This window comes from Betta splendens, chromosome 11 (genome assembly GCF_900634795.4).
Source record: "Betta splendens chromosome 11, fBetSpl5.4, whole genome shotgun sequence".
NCBI lineage: Eukaryota > Metazoa > Chordata > Actinopteri > Anabantiformes > Osphronemidae > Betta > Betta splendens.
This window is the reverse complement of record NC_040891.2, coordinates 5,365,568-5,391,460: the sequence shown is the minus strand read 5'-3', so window position 1 is coordinate 5,391,460 and position 25,893 is coordinate 5,365,568. Positions and strand designations below refer to the sequence as shown.

The following is a 25,893-nucleotide window of genomic DNA, read 5'->3' as shown; positions in this document are numbered from 1 at the left end:
CCGGAGCTGCTTTAAATTCCCGTCACTCGGACTCATAGCTCCTGGCTCGACGAAGCGATAGCGGCGGCGGCTTAGGACACCTGCAGGCATCGCCTCCACGTCCCACTCGGCTGTGGGTTCACCGTTCGCCGACGCGTCATCCGCAATTACGCTTCGCACGCTAGCCGCGGTCTGCTTTCGAAACCCGGCTTTGATTTACCACACCACTGTGTTTCAGTAGCTGTGCTGTAGAGTGCACGTGCCTCATCCGCGTCCTGTGGCTTTGATGGTGGCTGTGCAGTGCGCCGACGGCATTAGTATGTATTAGGTAGTAGATGGGCTACAGTGCTCCCCTGATGCTCCCTGTAATGATGAGCCATGTTCCTGTTTATCAGACAGGACACACTCACCTCTCCCCTCATCTGCTTTGGTCTCAATCACACATCTGTCTATATTTCTCCTCCTCTACTTCCCACACACGCTCCTCCAGCGGGTCCCCCAGGTGAGGACGCCGGCCCCCGTCGGCGCGTCTCCGTCGTTACGTTGCCGAGCGCCGCGTTGGTGGCGTGACGGCTCTGGAGGGAAGCCAGGGCTGCAGTAAAACCGCCGCGCGCCGCGTTGATTATCGCCCCCCCCCCCCGATGCATCACGCCAATACGAGTCCCCTAAGGTGAGTCACAGAGTCGCCGCCGCTGTGCGTCGCAGATGGTTGATTTGTAGCGAGGAACACAGCGACAAGGACGCCACAGGCTTTAATGGCTTGGGTGGAACCGGAGTGAGCAGGAAATGCTGACCATTAATCCTGTCATGTTGAAAACGCCTGGGAACATCACTGTGGCATCGGAACTCTTTGATTATTTGACTATTCATTAAAAAATGGGTACAAGTGAGAAATAGAGAGAGAACAACGAGATTAAGTCAATTAAGAAAAGTCAAAAGTTTATGACTTCTCACAATAAATATAACTGTTTGTCCACATATCTCTAAATAAATAGTGATAAACAGCAGGTTAAAGTAACATCTGTGCATCTGTCTGCTATAGTACAGTATGTGTCACGCTTATCTGACACAAAACAGCCACCATGATTCTATACGAGCAGGCTCTCCACACATCAGCTCCCCCACAAGCAAACGCCTCCATTCACCACCTCCCAAACACTCTGAGTAAACGTGTCCTGTTTTCCCGCCGTTACCCGTGACCACCAGCGCCGCCTCCCAGACGCCAAGACGTGGCCCGGTGACAAGCGTTCGCGGCCGCCGAGCCGCAGACGGCGAGGGAATAGGGAGACTGTTGATTATGACAGCGGCGCTGAATTAGCATCGTACGGGGACAGATGGTGGATGTAGCTGCGGGTTGAAACATATGGACGCGCCAAAAAAAACAAAAAAAAAAAAGCGCGAGGATTGGCCATCAATTCAAACGCAACTTGTGCTGCACTGCAGCGCGCGCACGCACACACACACACACACGTGCACGGCTGCCGTCTGTCACTTCGGTTACGAGTGCCTCAGGGCTTCAGAAACGCTGGGTGGACAGATGATGCAATAATGTCATATTATGGATCAGGGTAATAAATGTAGGTCGTACAGGCAGATATCGCTCCGTCTACTGTGTAAAACACACACCAGGCCAGTGGAGCAGCCATTAGACATGTGTGTAAAGAGAGATGTCTATACATTAATAGTGTATAACGTTAAAAGAGCATAAACTGAAGCTTAGTTCATTTTCTAATCTTTTTTTTAACATTTTTCTATTTCTGTCATCCTTTTATGAAGCGCAATTGAGGGGAAGTGATTGCAATCCATGACTGACACAAAGGCCCCACCCTGACGCACCACACACACAAAACCCAACACCAGACCTATACGCTACCTTCAACAGAAAGAACGGCAGCCTCCTATAAGGAGGCGGCCGTCAAAGCGCTGGGCGTGATGCGTTTGACATGTATACGTAGAGCTGGTTTAACGCAGCGCCGCCGTAGATTGACGCGTACGCCCACGGCAGCTCCAGCCAAGATGCCCCAGCATCGGGCCGGGGGAGTTTGATGATGTCTGAGTCTGAGACGGGACGGCGCCGGAGCCGAGTAGCAAGCTTCCTCAACATCTCATCACACACTCGTACGCAGCCAATAGAAGAGAAGTGACATTTCTTACAGCGCTTCAGTGTATCCGAACGCATCACAATCCGCAGCCGTGACATGTACATGACAAGAAGTGGGTGTTGGCTGACTGATGAAAGAATGGGAACAGGGGATGTGGGGATGATAAACCTAGAAAACTGGGTTTCTTAGGGTTTTTTTTATTTGCAGGAATTGCTTTTACTAGCCTTTAAAGTGCTGCCATGACCTAAATTCATGTGATACATCAAAGCAAAAAGGCATTAACCGAAATAGAAAACGGTGTCAATATCTGATTCACATATGAAGATGGGCTGTTTATAATGTACCATAAACAGATTCTTTTCTAATTTCATGTGTTTTTTTCTATACAGATATGAGGTTACAGCTGTTTTGCTAAACAGGTTTGTCTCGTCTAAATTGCAAATGACTATTTACATCGAAAGGCGAATATAAGTCTTGTGTCTCTAACGCTGTCTGTTCTAACTGGGAGGTTCACAGCAAACAATGTTCCAGCAGGAAGGGGGGGGGGGGGGGGGGGGGGGGGGGGGGGGCTGGGGGGGGGCCCGCTTTGATTTCATGTCTCATGCTGCTGCAAACAGGGACGGTTACGATGTGGAGGTGAGAAACGGGCTCGTGTTCAGCCTCTCTGATTAAATCTACTATCTTTACGCCACTACTTCCACTTCTTCCACACATTTGGTTTCACGTGAGCTAATTCCCAGTGAAGGGTTGGCGGGTCGTGACTACGCAGGATCCCGTCCCAGCTGTCGGTGGCGTCGCCCTCTTCCATTTATTCTGATTTCGTGACAAACATCCCTGCACCGAACACATCAAAACAAAACTGATTGCAATTCTTATTCTGCCGCTGCTGTAGCTTAAAATGTATACCGCAGCTTTAAGTTCTTTGTTTGCCTTTATTATGTGTGTGATGGCCCATGTGACAGACACAGGGATGCCAATCATCTGCCACTCAGCAAAGAATTACCTCATGTCACATGTCATGATGAGGAGCTCGACAGAAACACAACATCAGAGACAGATCCCGACAGGAGAATGTGTCTACAGGACAGCTACACATTTACCCTATTGGCAGTAATTCATGCCATATATATATATATATATATATATATATATATATATATATATATATTATCTATATTATATATAATAGTATATATATATATATATATATATATATATATATATATATATATATATATATATTTCAAAATACAGCATCTTATTAATGTCTGTAAAAAAAGCATTTTTTGAATCAGAACAGAAATATGTGTTCCAATAAGCTGTATCTTTAGTGAGCTGACCCTCTAACACTGTCTCTACGAGTTTGGAAAATGTCCCCTTCCGCCGCTACAGGTGTGAAAAAGGAAGCAGATATAAAAGTCACAAAACAGCTTTAAAACATTCCCCGAACGCTAAATTCCATAAATAACAAGAAACCTCGTCACAATTCTCACCTCTAAAGCTGCCAAACTGGGTCGTCTTAAACTTAAATGAAGCTGACACAGATTATACTGTGAGTGCAACTCGGCGCGTGCACACGTGAGCTGAACCACGTGATGCATTCAGGTACACCCAGGCACACCTTTACGCCTCCGCTTCCAGCTTGTGTGGGAAACATAAATAAAGAGATTGAGGAATCAAGGCACAGATGAAGCTCAACACTCTTTTTCTCTCACAATCCATTTCCCCATTACGGAGGGCGACACTAGTGCCAATTGATCTCCTCCATCTTTCCAAGCGCTCGGAATAAAAGTGGACACCAGCAACAACACCCATTTACTTCCTGTCGATCTCATACAAACACTGTCGACCTCACACGCGAAGCTCACTCAGCGGGGGAAAACTGGACGGGTTCCAATTATATTTCATATAGAATCTGATATCACAAACACCACCCACTTGTTTATGAAACTAGATCCTTAGGAAAATGTTGGAACGGAGCGAAACCGTTGGAGTAAACAGGGAAAATGCACCGCTGAGGAGCCGGGGCAGCGCTGCCCCTCACAGATTCCGACTTGACATTTGGTGTGAGAGCCGGTGAAATGTCAGACGGGTTATGACAGGAATGGTGATAGGCAGATTATGACTGACCTCTGACCTGGCAGCCTTGAAAGAGCACCGCTCGCTCAGCCGTCTGGAGGCGAATCTGCTTCCAGATCACGAACCGGGAAGGTAACCGAGCCACACAGGGACACGGGGGAGACGCGCTCGCCGCCATCGACCTTTCCTCTTTTACGTCGTTTAACACTGGTTAAAGAACACAGCGGACTGACGCGTCTCTCAACTTAAACGAAAGCTGTTGCCAGCAGGCTGTATCAGCTGTACAGTAACTAAGTAAGTAAGCTAACGCTAGGTTTTAACGCTAGCTAAACGCCATCTGTACAATTTGTTATTGCTTCTAGCTGAGTCAGAGAAATCTGCATTTTATACTGTAGCTATACACAATAAGTCAATGTTTTGTGATTGTCAGAGCTGGAGGCCTTGGAAACTCTGTTTATACTGTAAACGGAGGCCGTTAATGGTTTGCTAAACTGTTAAAGTCGTAGGCTGCACATTTGTACTCGTACTCTTGGTTTAAAAGGGCGTAAACAAAAAGCGACGGCCGCACAAAATATTTACTGGCTATGGGTTTCCGGGTGACGTCATCCAGAGGAAGCAGATGCAGGACAACAACCATAAATAACTGAGGGTTTATGAAGACTCTACAGTTGCATAAATCACCAAAGGAACGAGTGGAAAATACCCATCATCCATAGCTACAGGCCGACAGAGGCATGTGATTTCAAAAAGGAATAGGAAATATTCACATTAATGATATACAGAAATGTGTTTTCTGTCTCGACTGGTAACAGGAAACCCAGAATATCACTACAGCCCCGCACACACTAATGGCTGCTCAACGTATGGTCAATTAAAAACCATGAAAGCATCGTGTGTGCAAACAAACAACCAGGGGAAGTTGAGCGGAGTTCAGATTACACGCCTTCACTGCCTCCGTGCCGTGGTAGTAAGCAGATTACTGCCCCTGCCATTACATCAGCCTCCGACAATCAATAAGCACCATTAGCGCTAATCACTTTTTAGATCACGATACAAGCAGGGCCCAGCCGTCGGGGCGGCTTCGCGTCAGATCCACCCACGGCGAGCGCTTCCAGACGCCCGGGCCTCGAACGGCTGAGAAACAATTTTACTACCAGGTTGCGCTTTAAGGAGATCTGAGGTGCTACCTGTTTCACCTGGGGCAGTCCCGCGCTTTCATCTAGAAAGCAAATTAACGAGCCCACAACGCACGCTCATCCAGCTAACAGGGCGCCTTTCTTGTGGTGCAAGGATTTCCCAGCGCGAGATGCTGAAACAACAAGGATCAACTCAAAAGCTCCCCAAACTCCAAAGCGAGGCATTAGCGATGCCTTTTATACACTATGAATGATCCTCGGCACCGGCTGCGGCGGGAGAAACCGCTCGCCTTTGGGCATAAAGACTGGGAGCTTTGATTATTGATTCGCCGTCTCGCTTCTTTACACGTAAGGTACCAGTTCGACCTGAAAGAGCTCGCGAGCTTAAAAAAGAAAAGAGAGAATAGAAGAAAAGGGGGCGAGTCTGTTGGGGGAAACACATCGGGGGATTTAAACCCGGGCTGGATTGGAATTTAACAGTTTGAGGAGAATAAAGAGAAAGAAAACACAATAGAGCAACTGTAGGTTCATGATTTTACACTTGAGACATGAAAAAGAACATCAGGTGAGAAGCTGAAGAAGCTACCACTTACTCATTCGTTTCAATTTGTCGGCTGCTTCTGGTAAAAGCACGTGAATGTTGCGGTGTAATTTTACATGACTGTGTAGAAACAGAAAGCTTCCCTCCTTCATTTATTATATCTTTGAAGAGCCGCTAATAGTGTCTGCTTTTCCGATAGTCCGTGTGTATTTACATAATATGTTTTGCCAGAAGATGAGAAAAAAATGCTGTTTTTCTTTTTCTGGCCGCCGCTAAAAATACTCAGGATGTTGCAACATCACGGCAACACATGCTGTTTTTGATTGCTGGCTTAAGCTGCCCCCAGGTACAGGTCTGGGATCAGCCCCCCCGTGTACAAACACGCCGGTCCTCCAGAGGAGGAGATTTCAGACTGACCAGATATCAGTGTTTGTCTGTCTCCGCAGATCCCCTTGAACTGTGAAAGCATCTGGACGAGATGAAAGAGCTCGAAGGCGCTAGTTCGATTAAAAAAAAAAAAACACTTGAAAAGAAAAAAATAAATAAAAGCCTCTCAATCCCAGCACTCTTTTATGGCCAGATTAAAATACATTCTGATTTGTGCGAGATGCCTTTTCATTGGTGAAAAACACAAAATACAAAATAGCTCCTGGGATTGTGTGCCGAACAATGGCGAGCCCACGTTCTTGCAAGGCTTTAATGGCCGCACTGTCCAGGCTCTACAAAGACGTCTAAATTAGATTTGCTGGGGCAGAGACATGGCGTGTTCTTAAGGCGGCCTTGCTTGTGTTTATTTCCTCTGCTGATGGATCTATTCACCGCAGCTCAAGGTCACTATCTTTATCTGCCTCTGTCATACAGGGATTATTTGGTGTTTCTTCTTCTTCTTCCGTGTGTGTGTGTGTGTGTGTGAGTGTGTGTGTGTGCGTGTGTGGTCACTAATTTCTCCTCTCTACCTCTGTCACACTCTCGCACTAAGTGGCTATTGGGCCATGTTGCTAAGCAGAACTGACTATTATTTGGGTTTAGTGTTTCTGGGCGTAGGGTTCTGGTGGGGGGGGGTCGGTGCAAAACCTATTAGTATGTCTGAGCCTGCATCTCCAAATCTTGTTACTCTGAAATGATGCAACAGGAATGCAATACAAACTCCCCTCCCTCCTTCTCCCCTCCATGGAGAGCTCTCTCTCTCTTTCTGTTTCTCGTTCTCTCGCCCACTCGCTCGCTACCTGCGCTCCCATTGCAGTGCTTCTTCTCCTTCCTCGCCCCCCGGACACACTCGCTCTCTCCAAGTCTTCACTTCCCTCCCTTTCGCTCAGTCAAAATCACTGTCACCGGGCAGCTTTCTAATCTCTGATTCCTCCTCGTCTCCTTCTTTCTATATTTATTTGTCTGTCTTTGAAATTATATGGTCTCCACTAGTGGGTGACAACTCAAATTGGAGTCTGCACCTTTCAAATGATTTTTCTAGATTATTGTTGTTTCTCTGTCACATATTTCACTTCCTGACCTCATATTAAAGTAAAGTGGCCACATTCTGGTTATTTACATCCTTCTTGCTATCGTAGCCACGCTATAAGTAGCATGTTCAAGACAGACATGACCCTGTTCTTAATATATGTATTTGGGACGGGCGTGAAACTATCCAGCAATAACGCTCGCTGACAAATCATAACGGAAGAATATATCAAGTTTCCCTCCAGGAAAAAAGCAAACAGTTTCATTTTGTGACCACAGACCAGTGAGGTATGTAAACAGGGCTCTGTTGACTGTAAAGAGGTGAGATGAAACAGGAGTTCTGAGAAATGGAGTTATCAAAATAAAAGGAAAAACAGTGACTGTGTCTCAGGGTGACACTGCAGTAAACTCCCGATGAGCGCGAGAAATACCGAATAGAGCAAATCATATGTCATGAGTCTATTTGATTCATATAACAAACCTGCTGAACGAGCCGAAACACTGTTGCACCAAACAAGTGTCTCCCTTTGTTTTCTTGTGCAAACAACCTGAAATCAAATAATCAATACTCAGCGGAAGAAAGACGTGTGTGTGTGTGTGTGTGTGTGTGTGTGTGTGTGTGTGTGTGTGTGTGTGTGTGTGTGTGTGTGTGTGTGTGTGTGTGTGTGTGTGTGTGTGTGTGTGTGTGTCAGAGACATGGACAGTGGCTAGATTAAACATAGCGGTTAAACAAGGCTGAGAGCAGTAATCCTTTACTGGCGTTGACGTATTGCATGTTGACTCTTATCTTTAGGCTATATGTCAAGTCACACCGGTTTCAAAGGCACGCAGGTGACACATCCATCATCCCAGTGGGAAAACCAGTCGGCATGAATCCCCCAGCACCCACCATACATCCTCCTCTTTGTCTCCCCTCTGCAGGGATTTCTTTAATGCGCTGTATTCCCAGTAAGGACTGTCACGGTTTCCTCAAAGCACGTGAACCCCCCAGTGGGAGAGCGCCCCCCCCACCTCCACCACCACACCCCGAGGATGCTGCTGCTCTCTGTGGGACCCACGTCCCCCGAAGTTGGATAAGTTATGGGATGTGGCATCACCTTCCACCATAATTATTCATGGGCTGCACTGGCACTGGTGAGGCCTATATATATTTTATTGACACGTATCTAATATCTGTCTGCTCTCCATTGTTAAGACCTGGCGTTTGTGTGTGATGGGCTGCTTCATCATGTTAGAGGTGATGATTAAATGTGTTGTTTTATGTCGATGGTGTAATTGATGGAGAGTGTAATAAAAGTTGCTCTGGCTTTTTTTTTTGTTCATGTTTTTTTTTTTGGTATTGAATGAAGAAAGGACTAAATAAGAAGTGGGCTGCTGTAAATATAGCAGGTTTCTCCTTACAGCTCCCCTGACACGTCCTCGGCGCCACAAGCTTTCAGATTTGAAAACAGAGCAGGTATCACACACAGAGGCCGTGAATTGTGTCCTGTCTGGGGGATTCGGGGCGAAATAACCTGACTCCACAAGTCATAAATCTGCCTGGAATTGGCCTTATATACAGCTAAATAAAGCATTGGAGTGGCGGCGCTCGCGCATTCGCATGTACGCTCGTGGCGGACTGGAGAGGCGGGGGGAGGGGGGGGCAGACAAACACGTAACATATAATTTGGGATATGCATTATACATGCTACGTGAGCAATAAATCAGGTCACACGGGGCGCGCGGCGACGCTCGCGCAGGAAAATAAAAAGTCACGCGCGCGTGCGCGGCGTCTGAACCTAAACACCGGGAAGGAGGTAAGTCATTTAGCTAACGTCGCCCCGGAGAGGGTGTAAAATCATTTATATGAGACCGCGACGGAGCCTGTTACACGGTATTGAAGCGGAAAAGTGCGCTCGCGCGCTCTCGTCACCGTCACCGGCGCGTGTCACCGCGAAAAGGACTCGGCTCGCTATGGAGTTAACTGGTGGGTGTCAATGAAGTTTTCGCCGGATTGGGGAAATATTACACTGAGTCAAGAGGTTTTTTTTTTCCTTATTACAGAGAGATTTTCCCGCCGCGGCCTCCTGCACATCCCCACGTCCGCCTTTGACTTCACTGTGTGAGCCGATCTTCAATTATTCACCCACGACGGCTTTTCAACTCCAGACGAGCCCCCCCCCCCCCCCCCCCCCCCCCCCCCCCCCACCCCACACACACACACACCCTCCCCCTCCCCCCGTGTCGCGCTCCGCTCAGCCCAACTTTCCCTCTCGTCCTTTTCTTCTTCGCCGCTCTCTTCCGCTTCTTTTCACCTCGCGTCTGCCTTCCTTTAAAGCCGCAAACCTTTCATCCACCCCCCCCCCGCCCCCGCCCCCGCCCTTCCGATACATCTCCTCCCCACCACCGCCCCCTCCAGCCCAGCAACAGCCCTCAACCAGCCATCCCTCCTTCTTCACATCTCCCCCGATCTCCAGGTTTCCCATCTCCACTCACGCCTGACAAGCAATGGGCGTGTCTCCCCCTCCTTCCGAACCCCGCTCGCGCACCCTCTCATGTCGGGGAAACCTGTAGGCGCCCGAGTGCTACTTTTGATCATTGCCTTTGCTGGGAGCCCTCGTCGCCGTGCTCAGCCTCGGGGTGGCACGCAGATGCAGGGGATGCGGCAGAACAGAGGCGCGTCTGTGTCAAGTCTGGCTGACGTGAAGTGCAGCCACGCGGCGGCGGCGGCACCTGAAGCTCGCGAGTAGTAAATAAAGCTCCCGTTGGAGCTTTTGTATATAACACAACACGGGGTGACACGCACCCGCTGTGTTATTATGGTGACACACTTTTCCAGGTATTCAGATGCAACAGGACGAATGATGATAAGAGAGGGAGCGTGGCAGTGTGAAGACTGCGCTCCCACGCAGGCCAATCAGCGGCAGCGCTGGCAGCTCGCGCTCCACGTCGCCTCCTCGAGCAGGTGCTATCCGCGCTCTCACTGTTTACAGATGCCGCTATAAGATGCGTTATTCCTTTGAGTCTGAATATGTGACATGGGATTGTGCTGCAGAGGCAAACAGCCATTTAATAGTGGGTTCATTTATTATTTAACAATAAAAAAGCGCATCATGGCTTTAACGCTAACCTAAAGGTCGACTTCAATTCTTTAATTGGGTGCTAATTTTATAAGCAGCAACTGCTTTTGCATCAAACAAGTGTAAAGATCTTTTTATTTCTAATTGGACCTCTGTTGCTTTAATACGGCATAAAAGACGTTATCATCTTCAAACCTGGAAATGAAAGAAAGCGCCTCCTGTTTATTCAGAATAATGTAAAAACTGTAAAATATAAGACGTGTGAAGACGTCGCTCGATGTGAATTCAAAAGGCTGCGAGAGACACGCGCGCGAGTCAAAGTCGGCGGCACGTGAGCAACGAAGTGCGGGCTCGGCTCCAGCCGCGCAGGCATTAAAGGCTAACTGAGGTGTTAAACTTTGGACGACCCGCAGGACACGCCGCATAAAGCAGCAGTAAATTATAGCAATGAGGAGGCGCGCAGACGGCTGGAAATAAAAAGTTATGGATGTGGCCGAGGGTGTGAGGGGAGCGCGTGCGCGGCATAGAAAGGTGACGCCCTTATCGCGTTCCAGGCTCAGACTCGTCGGGCGCAGAACGCGGGACGTGTCCTCGCGGAGCGACGGGGGTCGCGACGGGCGACGGTGTCTGGCAGCATCTTGCGAAACGAGCGAAGCGCTGACAGTAGGCGCGTATTTAAAGCCGTCTGTTCTATTAATAAAAGACCTTTATGGAGCCGTCAGAGGTGTTTTATGTAACGGCATCAAACTGAACAGACTAACCTACTTCAGCGCCGGTGAAAAACTTAAATAATCTGTTCAGACACACTTAGGGCCGAGTCGTTAAAGCACCGAACACCGTGACGGCTGACGCCTTTTAAATGATGACTGACGCTGGCGATTCAAGGATGCTGCGATGATGACGATGACGATGATGATGATGCTGCAGTCTCCTCAGGACCATGAGTGGAGCCAACTAAGTGCTGTGTGGATTCAGGATATGATGCGTCTTAACGGGCTGCAACAAATTCAAATCCATCATTTCTACGTATAAAATCGCAAAAGTGTCTGTCTGTTATCACCTTTTTTAGCAATAACATGTTAATGCGCCCGACAAACAAACAAAAAGTCCTTCTGGCGGCAGTTTCATGGCTCACTTCACACATTTTGTTTTTCCCTTTTCTATTCTTCCCCCATCACCTCTTCTGTCTTGAGTGAGCTATTTAGCTGTCGACCTCTCTGAGCTGTCAGACCCCCCCCCCCCACACCCCCATCTACCCCTCAGAGACTGAAAGGCAATTATTTACTGCCTCCTCCCCTCCTCTCGTCTTCCTCCGTCTCCCTTTTCGCGTTCTCCCCTCTTCGTCACCTTGCTCCAGCTCACCTCCCACGACCGAGAGAGAGAGAGAGAGAGAGAGAGAGAGAGAGAGAGACGCGGCGCCGCCAACCTGTTGTGCTTTATTTTTTATTTTTTTCTCCTCCGTCTTGGTTCGACAAACGCCCTCCACTCGCCCTTGCAATCAAAGTTAATGAGCAAAGACACAAAGACCCGCGCATGCAATCAGCAGACAAATAGTGACACTCCTGTGGCACACGCGCGCACACAACCACACACACACACATTCAGAGCCTAAAGTTTTATGGGTGAGTGGATTTACAAGCTTAAATGGGTTCTTAAGTACAGGGTATCTACCCGTGGAGACCAGAGCTCCATCAGTCAGTCTGTCATTACTGCACACGCACACGTCACAGCTAAGCCAGCGCGCGTTCTGCCGCCGTGATGAGTTTCCCCTCGCGGGGCTCACCGCGCGTTGGCAGGTCACCCTCCCCGGGCCGCTGCCGTCCAACCGGGCTGGAGGAGCTCCCGGCCGATCCGTGACGGCATCCAGGCCGACCTCTGGCAGCCGCCGCTGTGCCACTTTGGCAAAGGATTATGGGAAAAGCGGGTTTTTTTGCAACTAGACTAAGAGCTGAACATCCAGGAGAGGAAGAGGCGGATCCCAAACCTGGGCAGCTGTGGACACGTCAACATTGAGTGGGTTTACTAGAATCTAAGTTATCGGGTCAAGCATATTGATGACAAATAACTGTTTAAAGTTGACTTAAAGTTGGGGAATCAGAGCCTTTAATCATATTGCATATTTTTCCACGTTTGAAAACAATATTAACCCAGTTTTAGACACATCACAGCACCATCGCCACCGGCTTCGAGGCCCCGAGCGTCCGGGTGGGAGTCTCCGATGGCGGCTGATTGACGGCTGAAAGCTGCCGCGGCCACGCAGTCGTACAGTACGACACGCCGTCAGCGCCGGCGCCGCACTGTAGTGACAGCAACCAGTCACCACGCAAATGCCACGAAGGCTGACAGATGCTGCGTTTGTGGCCACGCGGGACGGTGGGAATTGATTGTCTCCACAACAACCCAACTACTGTAGTCGTCCTGTGTAAGTGTAGTCTGCTGCCCTTCACATTTATAATAGTAAACAGCAAGCGAAGACTCAGACCTCAACCTTCATGACAGTGTGAGTCCAGTTTCTTTGCCCTCTGTCCTGCTCAAACCACAGGAGCATCTCCTGAAATAGGCTCCCAGAGCGTCTGGTTTACCAGCAGCGATCGTAAACACATGGTCGCGCTGACGTTCGCTCCTGTTGGGGCACCGACGTCATTGGGTTCGGTTCACGCGCAGCGACTACTACTATGATTAGCTTCAGCAGGCAAAGAAAAACATAGTTTGAGGAAAGGTAAACATCACAAAGACGTCATTTTGACCTAAAAATGATGAATCTTCGCAGGCAAGACAAGTTTTTGCAAAAATCATTTTGATTACAGGGTTACTTGTTTTTGTCACTGCCGTGTTTCCTGATGTCGTGAGTACAGAGAGATTTTATGACTTGACGCCAGTGACAGCTGTGACCACATGCTCAATGTTTCCTACAGGACCTCAGGTGTAGGTTGAGACGGTGATTTTGTCTCACATAAGATGTAAAAACTAGAAGTAAAGTTTTTTCTTTAATACTCTTTAATGCTCAATCAGCATCACATTGATCAGTTTACTATATATACAGACACACAGACACACACACACACACACACACACACACACATACACACACACACACACACACACACACACACACACGCATACATATCTGTAGTCAAAACCACCGCCAACTGTGGAAGCAGGAGGGCTGCAGACACCACAGATTGCCTGCTTTTTGGACAGGGCCTCCAGCATCATATTGTGATTAAATCTCCAGAGATAAAGACGAACTCGCTGGCTGTCTGTTTGTCTGGCATCTCCAACGTGACAGACAGATGAGTCATAACTGTGTCCCAGCGCTAGCAGGCTGTCGAGACGAAAAAGTGGAAGCGTGGAACAAGAGGTTGAACAAGAGGGACAAGACGCGTCTGATTCTCACTGTAGACGGGTCGGAGAGGAAAAATGAGTTCTGTGCTGTGTCATGTTGTTTTTTTTATCCTAATACTGAACATAAATGCCAAAGACTGACACATTTTCTCACTAGTTCTATTTCAAAAACTACTTTAGTAGTTGGGAGCCAGAAGGCCGTCTCTAGTAGTTAGATCACTGCGTCGGTTCCAAACCTTCACTCCTCGTTTCAGAGCGACATCAAACGCAACACGAGGTAAAAGAACTAATCTCATCCGCTGATACTTTGAGGGCTGAAGGCAAAAGGCGATGCAGGATGGACAGCTTGTGCACTATTAGAAGAATTATTCATGTGCTTACACAAACAGTCACGCATGAGCTGGAGAATGTTACATAATGTCACTGTGTTCTTATTCCTCAACAGCATTTAAATGATGCAGCGAGTCCGTAAAACGTGGCTTCAGTCGCTTTCCTGCACCGAGTGCATTGTATCACCACAGCTAAGGTTGTGTCTGACTCCGGGCCTGACGTACTACATTGAACCCAATATGCACATGAAGGTAATTCACTGCTGCTGTATCCTCATTTGATTTCATGACAACTGTTTGTGATGTTTACCTCATTATGTCTGCGGCTTTTCTGCATGAGCATGCATATGTGTGAATGTGATTATGTGCACTCGTGTGTGTCTGCAGTTAGGAATCTCAGTGGATGTGTGTGTGTGTGTGTGTGTGTGTGTGTGTGTGTGTGTGTGTGTGTGTGTGTGTGTGTGTGTGTGTGTGTGTGTGTGTGTGTGGTTCTCTCCCAGCCCCGGGGCCCGACTCAGCGAGGTGTCCCCCAAGGCCCCCCCCCCCCCCCCCCATCCATGCCTCTACTGTCTCGCTACCTCTGCCTCTTCCTCGCCTCCGCCGCCCCTCCCGTTGCCCTCTTTAGCCACGACACTTTGAATCAAGCAGAAATTAATGCAGATGATGCATTCACTGTCTCGCTGTCGCCAGCATCCGGCGGATGAATATCGGGATGACAGCGACACTGGGGGAAACTACTGACGTGAAGCTTTTAGCGAGGCCGCGGGGTGTTTACGTATGTGTGTGTAAATGTGAAGATGTGTTTGTCTGAGGGGCAGGGCGGCAGTATGTGCAAGTACAGCAAGTTGGCCTGTGTGTGTGTGTGTGTGTGTGTGTGTGTGTGTGTGTGTGTGTGTGTGTGTGTGTGTGTGTGTGTGTGTGTGTGTGTGTGTGTGTGTGTGTGTGTGTGTGTGTGCGTGTGCCTACTTACATATGTAATATGTAAAGATGGTGTGTATATTGTGTACGAAATGTCCATTTGTAGACACACAGGCCTTAATGTGTCTGTGTGTGAATATAACTGTGCACTTAGTCTTTCCTTCTGTATGTGCGTGTGTGTGTGTGTGTGTGTGTGTGTGTGTGTGTGTGTGTGTGTGTGTGTGTGTGTGTGTGTACATGTGTATGAGTCACATTGTAATCCACCACCTGGGGAGAGGAGAAAAGGGTTATGGGTAATATGCGAACCGCTGTTTGATTGATGAGCCAATCAGAGTGGCACAAAGAATTTCATTAACAATGGACACTCTGTCACAAATCAGCAATCATCCACACTCACTCACTCGCTCACTCACTTATCAGCAAACACGTACATACACACACACGAATACAGCAACTTATCATCACTTGCGAGTGTGTCTGCCTGCCCCAGCAACTCTGCTAGGTGTGTGTGTGTGTGTGTGTGTGTGTGTGTGTGTGTGTGTGTGTGTGTGTGTGTGTGTGTGTGTGTGTGTGTGTGTGTGTGTGTGTGTGTGTGTGTGTGACATCGGTAACCCAGCTCTATCACACAGTCAGCAGTAATACTGTGGCTATTTCATCAGACTGAGCTCAGAGCGGCGAGAAGCGCACGGGTCACTGGTTTGCTTTAGAAAAAAAAAACTAAACTCACGCAGGGCAACTGAAATCTAAGCATGTGTTCATTCCTCGCCTGCACATTTGGCCTGTTCCTCAATGACTGTGCTTTTGATGAAGAGTCAGGCTGCTTGATGGCAGAAGGGGAAAAAAGGCACAAACTCAGATGGGGGAATTACTTTTCAGTTTTTTTTTAAAGTAAATTAGTTTTTACGCCCCACGAGCCCTTTGCTCCGTTTTGATCTCCACGCTTTTAAAAAAAAAGGGGGACACAGCTGCTGAAACATGCACACGCACACACACACACACACAGTAATAGGCTATACTTTCTCATTAGGGTGACAGGGGTGTTATTTAATGTGTGTGTGTGTGTGTGTGTGTGTGTGTGTGTGTGTGTGTGTGTGTGTGTGTGTGTGTGTGTGTGTGTGTGTGTGTGTGTGTGTGTGTGTGTGTGTGTGCATTTAGGTGCTTCGTTATTATTGATTGCAATAATAAGATATGTGGACGCACAGATTATTTGCATCCTTGAACAGAGTTATTGTTATAAAGGGAGGATGATGTGATTATGATGGTCATATCCACACTGCCTGGGGCAAGATGCTGTGTGTGTGTGTGTGTGTGTGTGTGTGTGTGTGTGTGTGTGTGTGTGTGTGTGTGTGTGTGTGTGTGTGTGTGTGTGTGTGTGTGTGTGTGTGTGTGTGTGTGTGTGAGACAGACTGAGAGAAAGCCTGAGTGACACAGGCAGAGAATTCGTATCTGTGTGCACCCTTCCATCTCCATAACATGTCTATGTCTAATTGGCTCTGAGCTAATTCCACCCCTGGAATCCATTTTATGTGGTAACCAAGGTGACAGCATTCGTTGTCTTCATCGTCGGGTGGACGGAAACATGTATGAGCACGCACGCACGCACACACACACACACACACACACACACACACACACACACACACACACACACACACACACACACACACAAACAGGAGAACTGGCAAACACTCAGAAGAAGCCCCAATCCCTATTAATTAGCTCCATCTATTAGCAGCAAATCCACTAATTAAAGCTGAGCCAAGACGCGACCCAAAGAAAGCTATCTACATAAGCCATATGGAGGGCTAAATGTGGAAGGGACCCAGTAATGACACACACACACACACTGAGTGGTAGTGTACCATACTGTATGTATCAAAGAAGGTCAACAGAAAACCCTTGGCTGTTTTTATTTGCCAACCCTTCACAGAGCTGGAGGATATTACAGGTAAGCTGCTTCTCAGAGGCAGAATAAATGTCATACAGGGGTTTTCAGTGCCGTAGCCTTGATTCAGCTCGTCTTGAAGAGCCACAGCACGTCACGTTAGCCAGATACAAAAATAAAGAAGAAAGGAAGGACGATAAGAAGGAAAACGGAGGAAATACAATTAATAAAAGCTTTTACCGCAGACAGTAAAGGCTGCAAAGTACATGTAGTAAAGGCTAAATGAGCCTCCCATGTATTTTTATCTGCCTTCAGAGCAATAGCCTCATGTTGGTGAGCACCAACCAGTACCTATGAATGAAAAGGTGAATGCGCTTTAAAAAGGAAGGGTAGATTTTCTTGCGTTTAACTTGGGTTCCCGGCGCTTTTGAGGAGCGGCGCCCGAGTCGGGCTTCAAAGGCGGCGCCGCCGCGATTGAAACGCTGCTAAATGGAACGGAGGCCCGCTGCGCAGCGCCTCCGTCCCCTCCCTTGCCTTCAATAGAGGCGCGAGATGAATGGGAGCGAACCGGGGGCAGCGGCAGAGGACGACGAGGCAACAAACACGGGAGGAGAAGCGAAGAGCCTGGCGCCAGCGTGACACGTCGAAGTCCAACTCTGCTCTTTTCCAAACAAAGACACCTTCCTCCGCTACATTCACCATTAAAAAGGTATAAAAATGCATTAGAACCACACTGTGATTGCAGTATAATTACCATAATCACATCATGATCTAATAAACATAATGCGCTAAAAATTAGACATTTGAATATTTTATGCGGCGAACTGAATAATTAACGACGCACCATTAACCCAAATGTAATTTTCTGACGCACCCTGCAACTTTCTCATTGCTCATAATGGGCTCGAAATCTCTGTGCGATGCGAGGGTGAAACCGCAGTTTACCGAATAAACACTCAAAAGCCCAATATTAGTGGGAATGTCTTGTTAACATGGATATTTTATGCAGAGCATGCGAGAGGACGCGCGAAAGGGGACGGTAGCGGGTGTGAAAGCGGGCGAAAGCACAATCAGGTGTCAGTGCGACCGAGGGGCTGGAAAACTCTGCGGGACGCCCTCGACGCTGCCTCGCCCCCTCCCTCCCCCCCCCCCCCCCCCCCCCCCCCCCCACCCCCCCCCCCCCCCCCCCCCCCCCCCCCCCCCCCCCCCCCCCCCCCCCCCCCCCCCCCCCCCGCCTCCGGTTCCTGCCTCTGTTAATCGAGTGATCAGCGCTGCATTAGCGTCTGGCTTTAACCACCGCCGCACTGCACAGGCAGGGAGATTTTTACAGCTTTAACCTCGATGCACCCCGGAACAGGTTACCAGTTGATCACACAGACAGGCTCTAAGAATATTCATAACAACAGACAAGCTATAAACCGAAGACACACAAGCTGATCTGGTCTGAAGTCTGTCACGAATGCAACTTCTTTGCAATCATCTCCAATCGTCTCAATGTTGCGCAGCTCATGATTTCATTTCACACGTTTCACAGGTCCATAAACAACCTCCATGTTGTATTAAAGGAGATAATTGAGGCCGAGTTTGAACCCAGTAAACGCACCTGTTTACTGCACATCTTTGTACAATTATCAAGCTCTTAACTGCGTCCGCTCTGTCTAGCAACCCAGTTCGAGACCTCGTTAAAGCAAGAACTCAGCCCGGCCACCTGAAATAGCTCGGTTACATAGCAGCCGTGTGAAAAACACACATCCTTGAGACTGATTACCGCCACGGGCTGCCGTTATATAACGCGCTGAGCGCGATGCTATCATCCTGTGAAGGCGGCGCGTGACGTAACGTCTTGTGATGTAAGGCCGTCGCATTGTTTCCTGCTCGCTGTTGACTGATTAATCAATGTGGTATTTTTAGCGCTGTGGGCGAGTGTCAGAGCGAGCGGGCCCGTGTTACCGTTCCAGTCCTCCCACAGATCAAGTCCAAGGCCTTCTGGGTGACAACAAAGCGATGCTGAATTTGAATCAGGCCCCCAACTCCTCCCTCGCCTGAAGATCCATCACTGTAAGACAGCAAAACATCTCTCTGGGCCCGTTTTCCTCCTCTCTCCGTCTCTCCGTCTCTCCCGCAGCGGGGACGGACGGAGGAAGAATGCTGAGAATCTCTCAGGGACGCTTCCTAAATTGTTCACCGTGCAGCCTCCCTCTCACCGCTCTGTGTAATGGGGCTGCGCATAGGTGGCACTTATACGGTGAATACCATCAACACTATTGAACATGACCCTCTTTCACTCAGGGGCCGGCCTCCAAGCAGCCGCACTCTGGCAAACGGGGGGCTACAGGTATGTGTCCTTCTGCACGCTGAGCCTTTTCAATCCTTCACACTCCATTGCTTTTTGCCCTCCCCTCTCCTTTCAGCAAACACAGCAGCACTCAGTCTCACTCCCCTCATATCGCCGTCTCCATCTATGACGGGGGTAAAAATCAATACAACACCAAACAATGGCTTATAGGCCTAAGGGTGCCGTGTGCAGAAAGGTCACCGCTATACATTATGTATGGCAGCCGGCTAATGGTCAGCGCGCCTGCAGACAAATGGCCTCTAAGCATCTCCCCTGTGTGAAGATGCTTAGATACACACTAATACGAACCGCCGCGGTAACCTGCGAGCAGAGCGGGATGCAAGCGTGTGCATGTAAGCGGCCGCATGGAGATGTGTTTAAAGGCCACACGCACGCACCCACTCGTGATGCCCCTACACACACACACACGCACACACTGCTAACGTCCACGCGGCATCGAAACCAGAGCTTTCATCCCCGTTTCTACACTCCCACACGTCCACAGCCTGTCTGTGGCACTCGAGCCCTCCACGAGTCGCGTTGTTGTCATCGTGCCGTTGCCAGGCAACCGGCACGCTTCACCTTACCCTTCACCAGTCTTTCATGCGGTTCATGACGTCATTGTTCACAAGATCACTCCGAAGCTTGCTTTATTTTTCGTCATCCTCCATCTGTGTAGGACTTTAATTCCCTGTCAATTCATTCTTCTTCTTTTCCCTTCAACTGCAAACCAACAGTGGAACACAAAGGGAAACCCCAAGCTACAACAAAGCTTTGGACCTGAGACGGCTTCATCCTCATGTTGGCTTTACTGTAGATTTCCAAGCAGTTCGTTGCCACATTCAGACCAAGTGGATACATTTGAAGTTCAGTGAGTGGTTTACAGTGTTGGCTTGCTGGCTTAGATACAGGAACATGTGGCTTTTGTTGAAATGAAGCCAGATTAGCTCAGGTCTTTAGTTTCTTGTTTTTGGCCAAGCTACTGTAGATAATAGCATTGGAGAGAAGCTAGAATACACAATGACATACATATGCACATATAAGCATGAGAACAACAAGCAAATACACTCTAAATATTGTTTTTATTTATGTTTTTTTATAATAGGAAACTAAACGAAGGAATTGTCATTCTGCTTTTTAGGTGTAACGTCATTCACACGGACAAATGATGTCATTCAGCGTCGTCACACGCCACAGAGACTCAAAACACTTGGAACTTAACCCAGCAGACAACACGCGTTCACCTCCCTAATGAATGCAGCAATCCCATCAATCAGAACTGCATCCCGTGATGGTGTCCACGGCAACAAGACCAGAGCGCTGCAGCCACCAAAAGGAAAAGAAAGGGGAAAAAAAGAAGAGAGAGAATGACTAAATCTACAATGATTGCCTGGTGGGGAGCACAGTGGATGCATCAGTATGATGTGGTAATTGCCTGGACATGCTAGTGAGGGCAAAGAGCACATTATTTATAGAGGAGACGGGAACAACATGACAGGAAACAATTTGTATGGAAGCGTGTGTGTGTGTGTGCGTGTGTGTGTGTGTGTGCGTGCGCGAGCCAATACTCCAACAGGAGAGAGTTTGACCTTCATGTAGGAGTGCTGGAGTTGACACAAGCATGTCTGCACTGGGACAAGAGCTCAGGTTTAACAGGCATATTGAAAAGGTCAGAGCTGCCATTCACCCAAACACACACTCACACACACACACACACGTGAAAGTGCACACACAGGCAAAGTTGGTTCGCACGCGCGCGCACACGCACGCAGGGAGGCAGCGGGCGCATGCCAAAACGGTGAACCATGTCAAATTAAAAGAGAAGTGTGTGAGCTCGCTGCCCATCTCCTTCAGCGGCTGACTTAAAAAACACACACACACACCAGGGCGACGCAACACACACACACACACACATACACAATTTGGGCAGCTGCCAAAAATCCACGGCGTTGGCAGTTTTTGCCCGGTATTATTTTTCACCCTCCTTCCTCAGACACATGAGCCCACACCCAGACAGGGTCATTGGCGTATAAAGTTGTTTTGGTCTGTTTATAGATTGTGATTGGTCGTTGGGTTGCTAGCCAAAAAAAAAAAAAAAAGTTTTTTTTTTCCCGCTGTAGTAACAGCTCAAACTCAGCCCAACTGCAGCCCGTGGAGCCTGCTAATCTGCTTCCTGATTGGCTGAGGAGTTCCCTCATCCTTTTTCTTTCCCTGCCTGTACCTCCATCCAACAACAACACTTCTCCCATTCAGACGCTGGCACAATCAGAGACACGCGCCCGCACGCGCAAGCACACGCTTGATTGGCACGAATGCAGCAACAACAGCAAGTGAAAACGGGCTCTAAACGTAGGTTTGCCCCAAATGTGTAAAAAATCAGACCTCAACGGGCCTCTTCTGCTTTATTAACTAGACAATGCATCACAGACAATATGTGTCATGACCTGGCTCATTATCAAGCGTTTTAAATTCCAATACGCTCATACCTTAGTTTTCAGAGTTTTGATCATTTAAAAGTATGTTTAATTGCTTTACAGTATATTGTGACAGTCTCACTGAAACACACGCAAGCTTTATTCTGGTGAACTGATTAAACTGTTAAATGAAAATCTGGATTTCATCTATTTATGATCTAGTTTCATTCCAGAAAGTTTCATATATTATTATATTTCGTTCTTGCTTCAATTAGTAAAGGTCAACCTGCTAGACTAGAAGGGTTAACATGGTTACACCTGTTAACATAAGATTATCTATGTCAGCTGACATTAGCATTTAGCTGGAGTCACAGCACTCGGAGCTGCTGCTGAGGCAACTTCACAGATTTACAAGCTGAGTTTGAACAAGTCGACCGTATGAATAACATTAAATGAAGTCTCCGTCTAGAATGTGTCATCTCGCAGCTTCCGCGCAGCATGATACAAAAACACATATATGCCTAAAAAGATGGTGACTTGAAAAGAAAAACAGAAAAAATCACACGCAAATAGCTTCACGTTTTAAGATGGATGGGAAAATAACACGATGTCTCATTGAAGCCCGTTGGTTTTTTTTTTTGTTTTTTGTTTTCTTACATTTGCTGTGTTGGAATCAAAACAAACGAAGTTGTCTTTTGAGTCTCTCACTCATCTCCGCCATGAGCTTAGAGGAAATAAGAAGATATTCCATAGCTCGCAAAGCCCTCGTGGCCGTGAGTCAGAGAGAAATATAAAGGTGCAAGCCCACACACGCTCCTCAGAGCACCGTGCCACGCTCTCACACACCTTCCCCAGTAATAATCTGCTGAAGGTGATAATTTATTCTCCGTCTTTGAAACTCCAGCTGGCACAAAATCCACCCGCGGTGCGTGTCAGATGGGCGGGGGGCTGCATTTTTTTGTGCTGGGGGGGAGAGGGGGGGCGGGATAAGTTTCAGTGCCACAGACTAGAAGTAATTGTCTCGCATTCACTGCTTTTACACTGTGGGTGTTTTTCAATGCCGAGCGCCTCCAACCTCGCCAGCTGTCGACGCGCGGCTCGACTGGATGTTTCCACTGGATGCAGCGGCGGGAAGGAGCTGGAATTAGCCCAGACGGCGTCCTAGACACAAACACAAGCGGGCAGGAATGGGAATGTAATATTCATCAGGTGATACCTCCAGTATCACTCTATTATTTATTAAATCGGAATCAGCTCTGTCATCATCCACACTCTAACAGCCTCAGCCTCCAGCACAGCCACCAGGACGGAGGAGGAGGAGCAATATCTAGATGGATTTCCCAAATGAATCGGTGGATCCGATGCATTCTGGTCCAAACGCAGCTAATGAGAATTTGGGCTTCGCCTGAAATCGGCTGCGAGGGGGGATTACACGGGATCGAATGCAAATATTTCATTTCTCCGCCGCCCCCTACCCCCCCCCACCCCCCCGCTCTCGCTCCTTAGGTCAACAGCATTATTCTGCCTGCATAATTTGTTTCTATTCCAGTGAATGACATTAATCAGAGCCCGTGTTCCTGTAATGTACTTCAATCCGGCCGTTAACACATAAACCCCCCCCCCCCCCGTCCGAATGGTTAATACGCGTGGCCTTAAATAGCCGCGGATGGATTAATGACAGAGGTAATCATTTATGGTATGCTTTATTAATATGCTCTGTGTTACGGGTCTGTCCGCCGCAATGGCTGGGTGGCGATGGTGCAGCTGGCTGGGGTAGTCCAATGTGTGTATATGCATGTTTAAATGGCAGATCAGAGGAGAATCTGACCTGACGAGGTGATGATGGTGCAGCAATAGAGTCTGGATGCAATTTTAGCTGCGGTTGATGGAAGAACAAACTCTGTCCTCAAGCAAAAGTGCGGGTTGGAGTCTTTCTCTCCTGCTTTGGTCCTGATGAAGGCCCCGGTGCAGATGAAACCGCTCGGCACTCGAACCAATGTGCCTGATTAAATAACTGCTTTGAAACATGACTCCTCGCTGTGCCTGAGAGCGCCTGAAGACTTCTTCTTCTTCAATCAATAAAAGTGCAAGCACTTGCCTAAAAGTACTCCACTGTAATGAGAAGAATCACTTAAAGTTTTTTCACTCAAGCCGAAGTACCGCCGTAAGTCCATGCCCAAAAAAATTAAAAGTACATGAAATATACAGAAGTACAAGTACGGGGCAAAGAGACTGGTTTATCTGGGAATTGATCAGACTGAGTTACTGAAAACATTTTAAACATTTTTCAACTTGATGCTGTTGATAAAATGAACTGGCTCCAATTTGAAAAAGCATCTATAAACAACCTTTTTTGAGCAAAAACTAACACTGCTCAGGTCTTGTTGAGATTAATTTATATTAAAATATTCAAGAAAAGAACTTCAAAAACGTCTAAAAAACATATTTTTTTCAGGGAATTGTGTTTGAAAAATCATCCAGCGTTATTTGAATTTGTTCCGTTCAAAAACGTACTGTGTGGTTACAAGAGAAAAAAGCTGAAACCAAACTTTGAAAAGGGAGAAAATATTTGTTTTGAAACTTGTAAAAAAGACTTTTGGAGGTGAAAATTGTCTTCATTAATAAAACATGAGGATCAAGGTCTCTGCTATAATAGAATCTCAGTGTGGACAGAAAGATTCTCTGCAAGGTTTGAACCCCTGAAAGTTTCTGCAAGTAACTTCAACCCCCGGGGCTTGAATGCAGCCAAACAGCAACAGTGATGTAATGAATGTATGGAGGTGGTGCAGGAACAAGGAAGTGGCCGCTCCATCGTTGTAAAACAGGGAGGAACAGGAGAAAGAACTAAATGGCACTTTTAAAACTGTTAAGGTTTCTGCTAACAGACATCTAAAACCACATCTGTGTCCAATGATGTCACTCTTCTGGCAGCAGCATCCCATAAGCTAATAAACACCACAGCGCAGGAACTTTGAACTTTGTCTTAATATCTGCTAAATACATGAATATATCTCATACGTTCACATTTGATTCCACTGCCTTACAGTTCTATTGACCTGTTTAAATGACACCTTCACGTGCTTCCCACCTTTAGCGCTGCCGCACGTTTCCTTAAACTCATTAAACTCCTGATTCCCAAACCACAAGATTAATCACCTCCTTTGGGAAAAGAGGGAGGAGGCCCGAGCGGGAACCAGCAGCAATAAACACAGCGGGAACAAGACAGCACTCGCTCGGAACCTTTTCCTGTGACACACTGTGAAGGAGACCACAACTGAATGCAGTGAACCTACTGTAACACGTGAACGTTCAGGCAGAAGAGAAAAATACAGTAAACATCAGTTTGAGACAATACTGATCAAACTGTGACTAATTACAATTTTTACAACTTTTTACAATTACAACTGGTGATGCAAGAAAGGTCACAGGTCTCTGGACATATAGTTTCCATCAGATGAACCAAGCACGGTTCACGTCAGACTCCTCCTGGAGCCATCTCCGCTCCGCACGCCTCGTCTTCCAACGCAATACAAGAGAAAATCCCATTGGCGGATCGGAGCTCAGCAGCTGGGAAAGGCTCCAGCGCTCCGTGACCCCTACCACCCCGCGTGGCTCAGTGCGGATGAGCTAATATCGAGTCTGCAGCTGCATAGCCTCATCAACACAACACAACACAACATCCTGACAGCTGCTGAATATACAGTAGCCAAGCACCTACATTAGCTACGCAGTCACCACCGTTCGCCCCGTCTTGCCTATTCATCCTCCACTTCGATTAGATCACCATCAAGAACTAAGTGTTGATTGGCTGCCCGCTGTACAGTAGCAGCGTTAGCGGCCGGTCAGGGTTTATTTCAGCGAGCGGATGGGACGGAGCCAGTTGCGGTGGCTGCTGCAGACTCACTGAATAAATATAATCCATAATTAATGGGCTAAATGAGGCACTCCAGCACAGTGCACCCGGCTGCCCACCGAGACGAGCTTTTAGACCAGTCAAGTGTCGACTGCACGGGCTACTGTGTGCCCATGCACTATGTATGCTGTTTGCCTCCGTGCCCGCACACTTGCTCCGAAACTAATGAGGCCATCAGAGATTGTGCACCTCTGAAAAACATTTCGGCGTTCGCTCGGCTTCGCATATGTTTATCTGGGCGTGAGGGCTGTGCATAGTGTACATACAGGACATCTCGCCCATGCACCGCACTCATTTGCCCTGTTTGTGTTTTCCCTGCTCTCTCCCATTACCGTCTCCACATCGCCAGAGTCGGCGAAGCATGGGGAGTTATTAGAACATTCCGGTTTGGAGAAAAACGAAA

The 25,893-nt window shown here is 47.9% G+C and overlaps 1 long non-coding RNA gene across 1 annotated transcript; it reads left to right on the top strand.

Moving 5' to 3' along the window:
* The first annotated feature begins 18,588 nt into the window (after nt 1-18,588).
* LOC121202571 (uncharacterized) lies at nt 18,589-21,289 on the top strand. Its single transcript, XR_005898277.2, has 3 exons — nt 18,589-19,163; nt 19,901-20,034; nt 20,305-21,289. It is a non-coding gene; the product is annotated as an uncharacterized LOC121202571 (long non-coding RNA).
* The last annotated feature ends 4,604 nt before the right edge of the window (nt 21,290-25,893 follow it).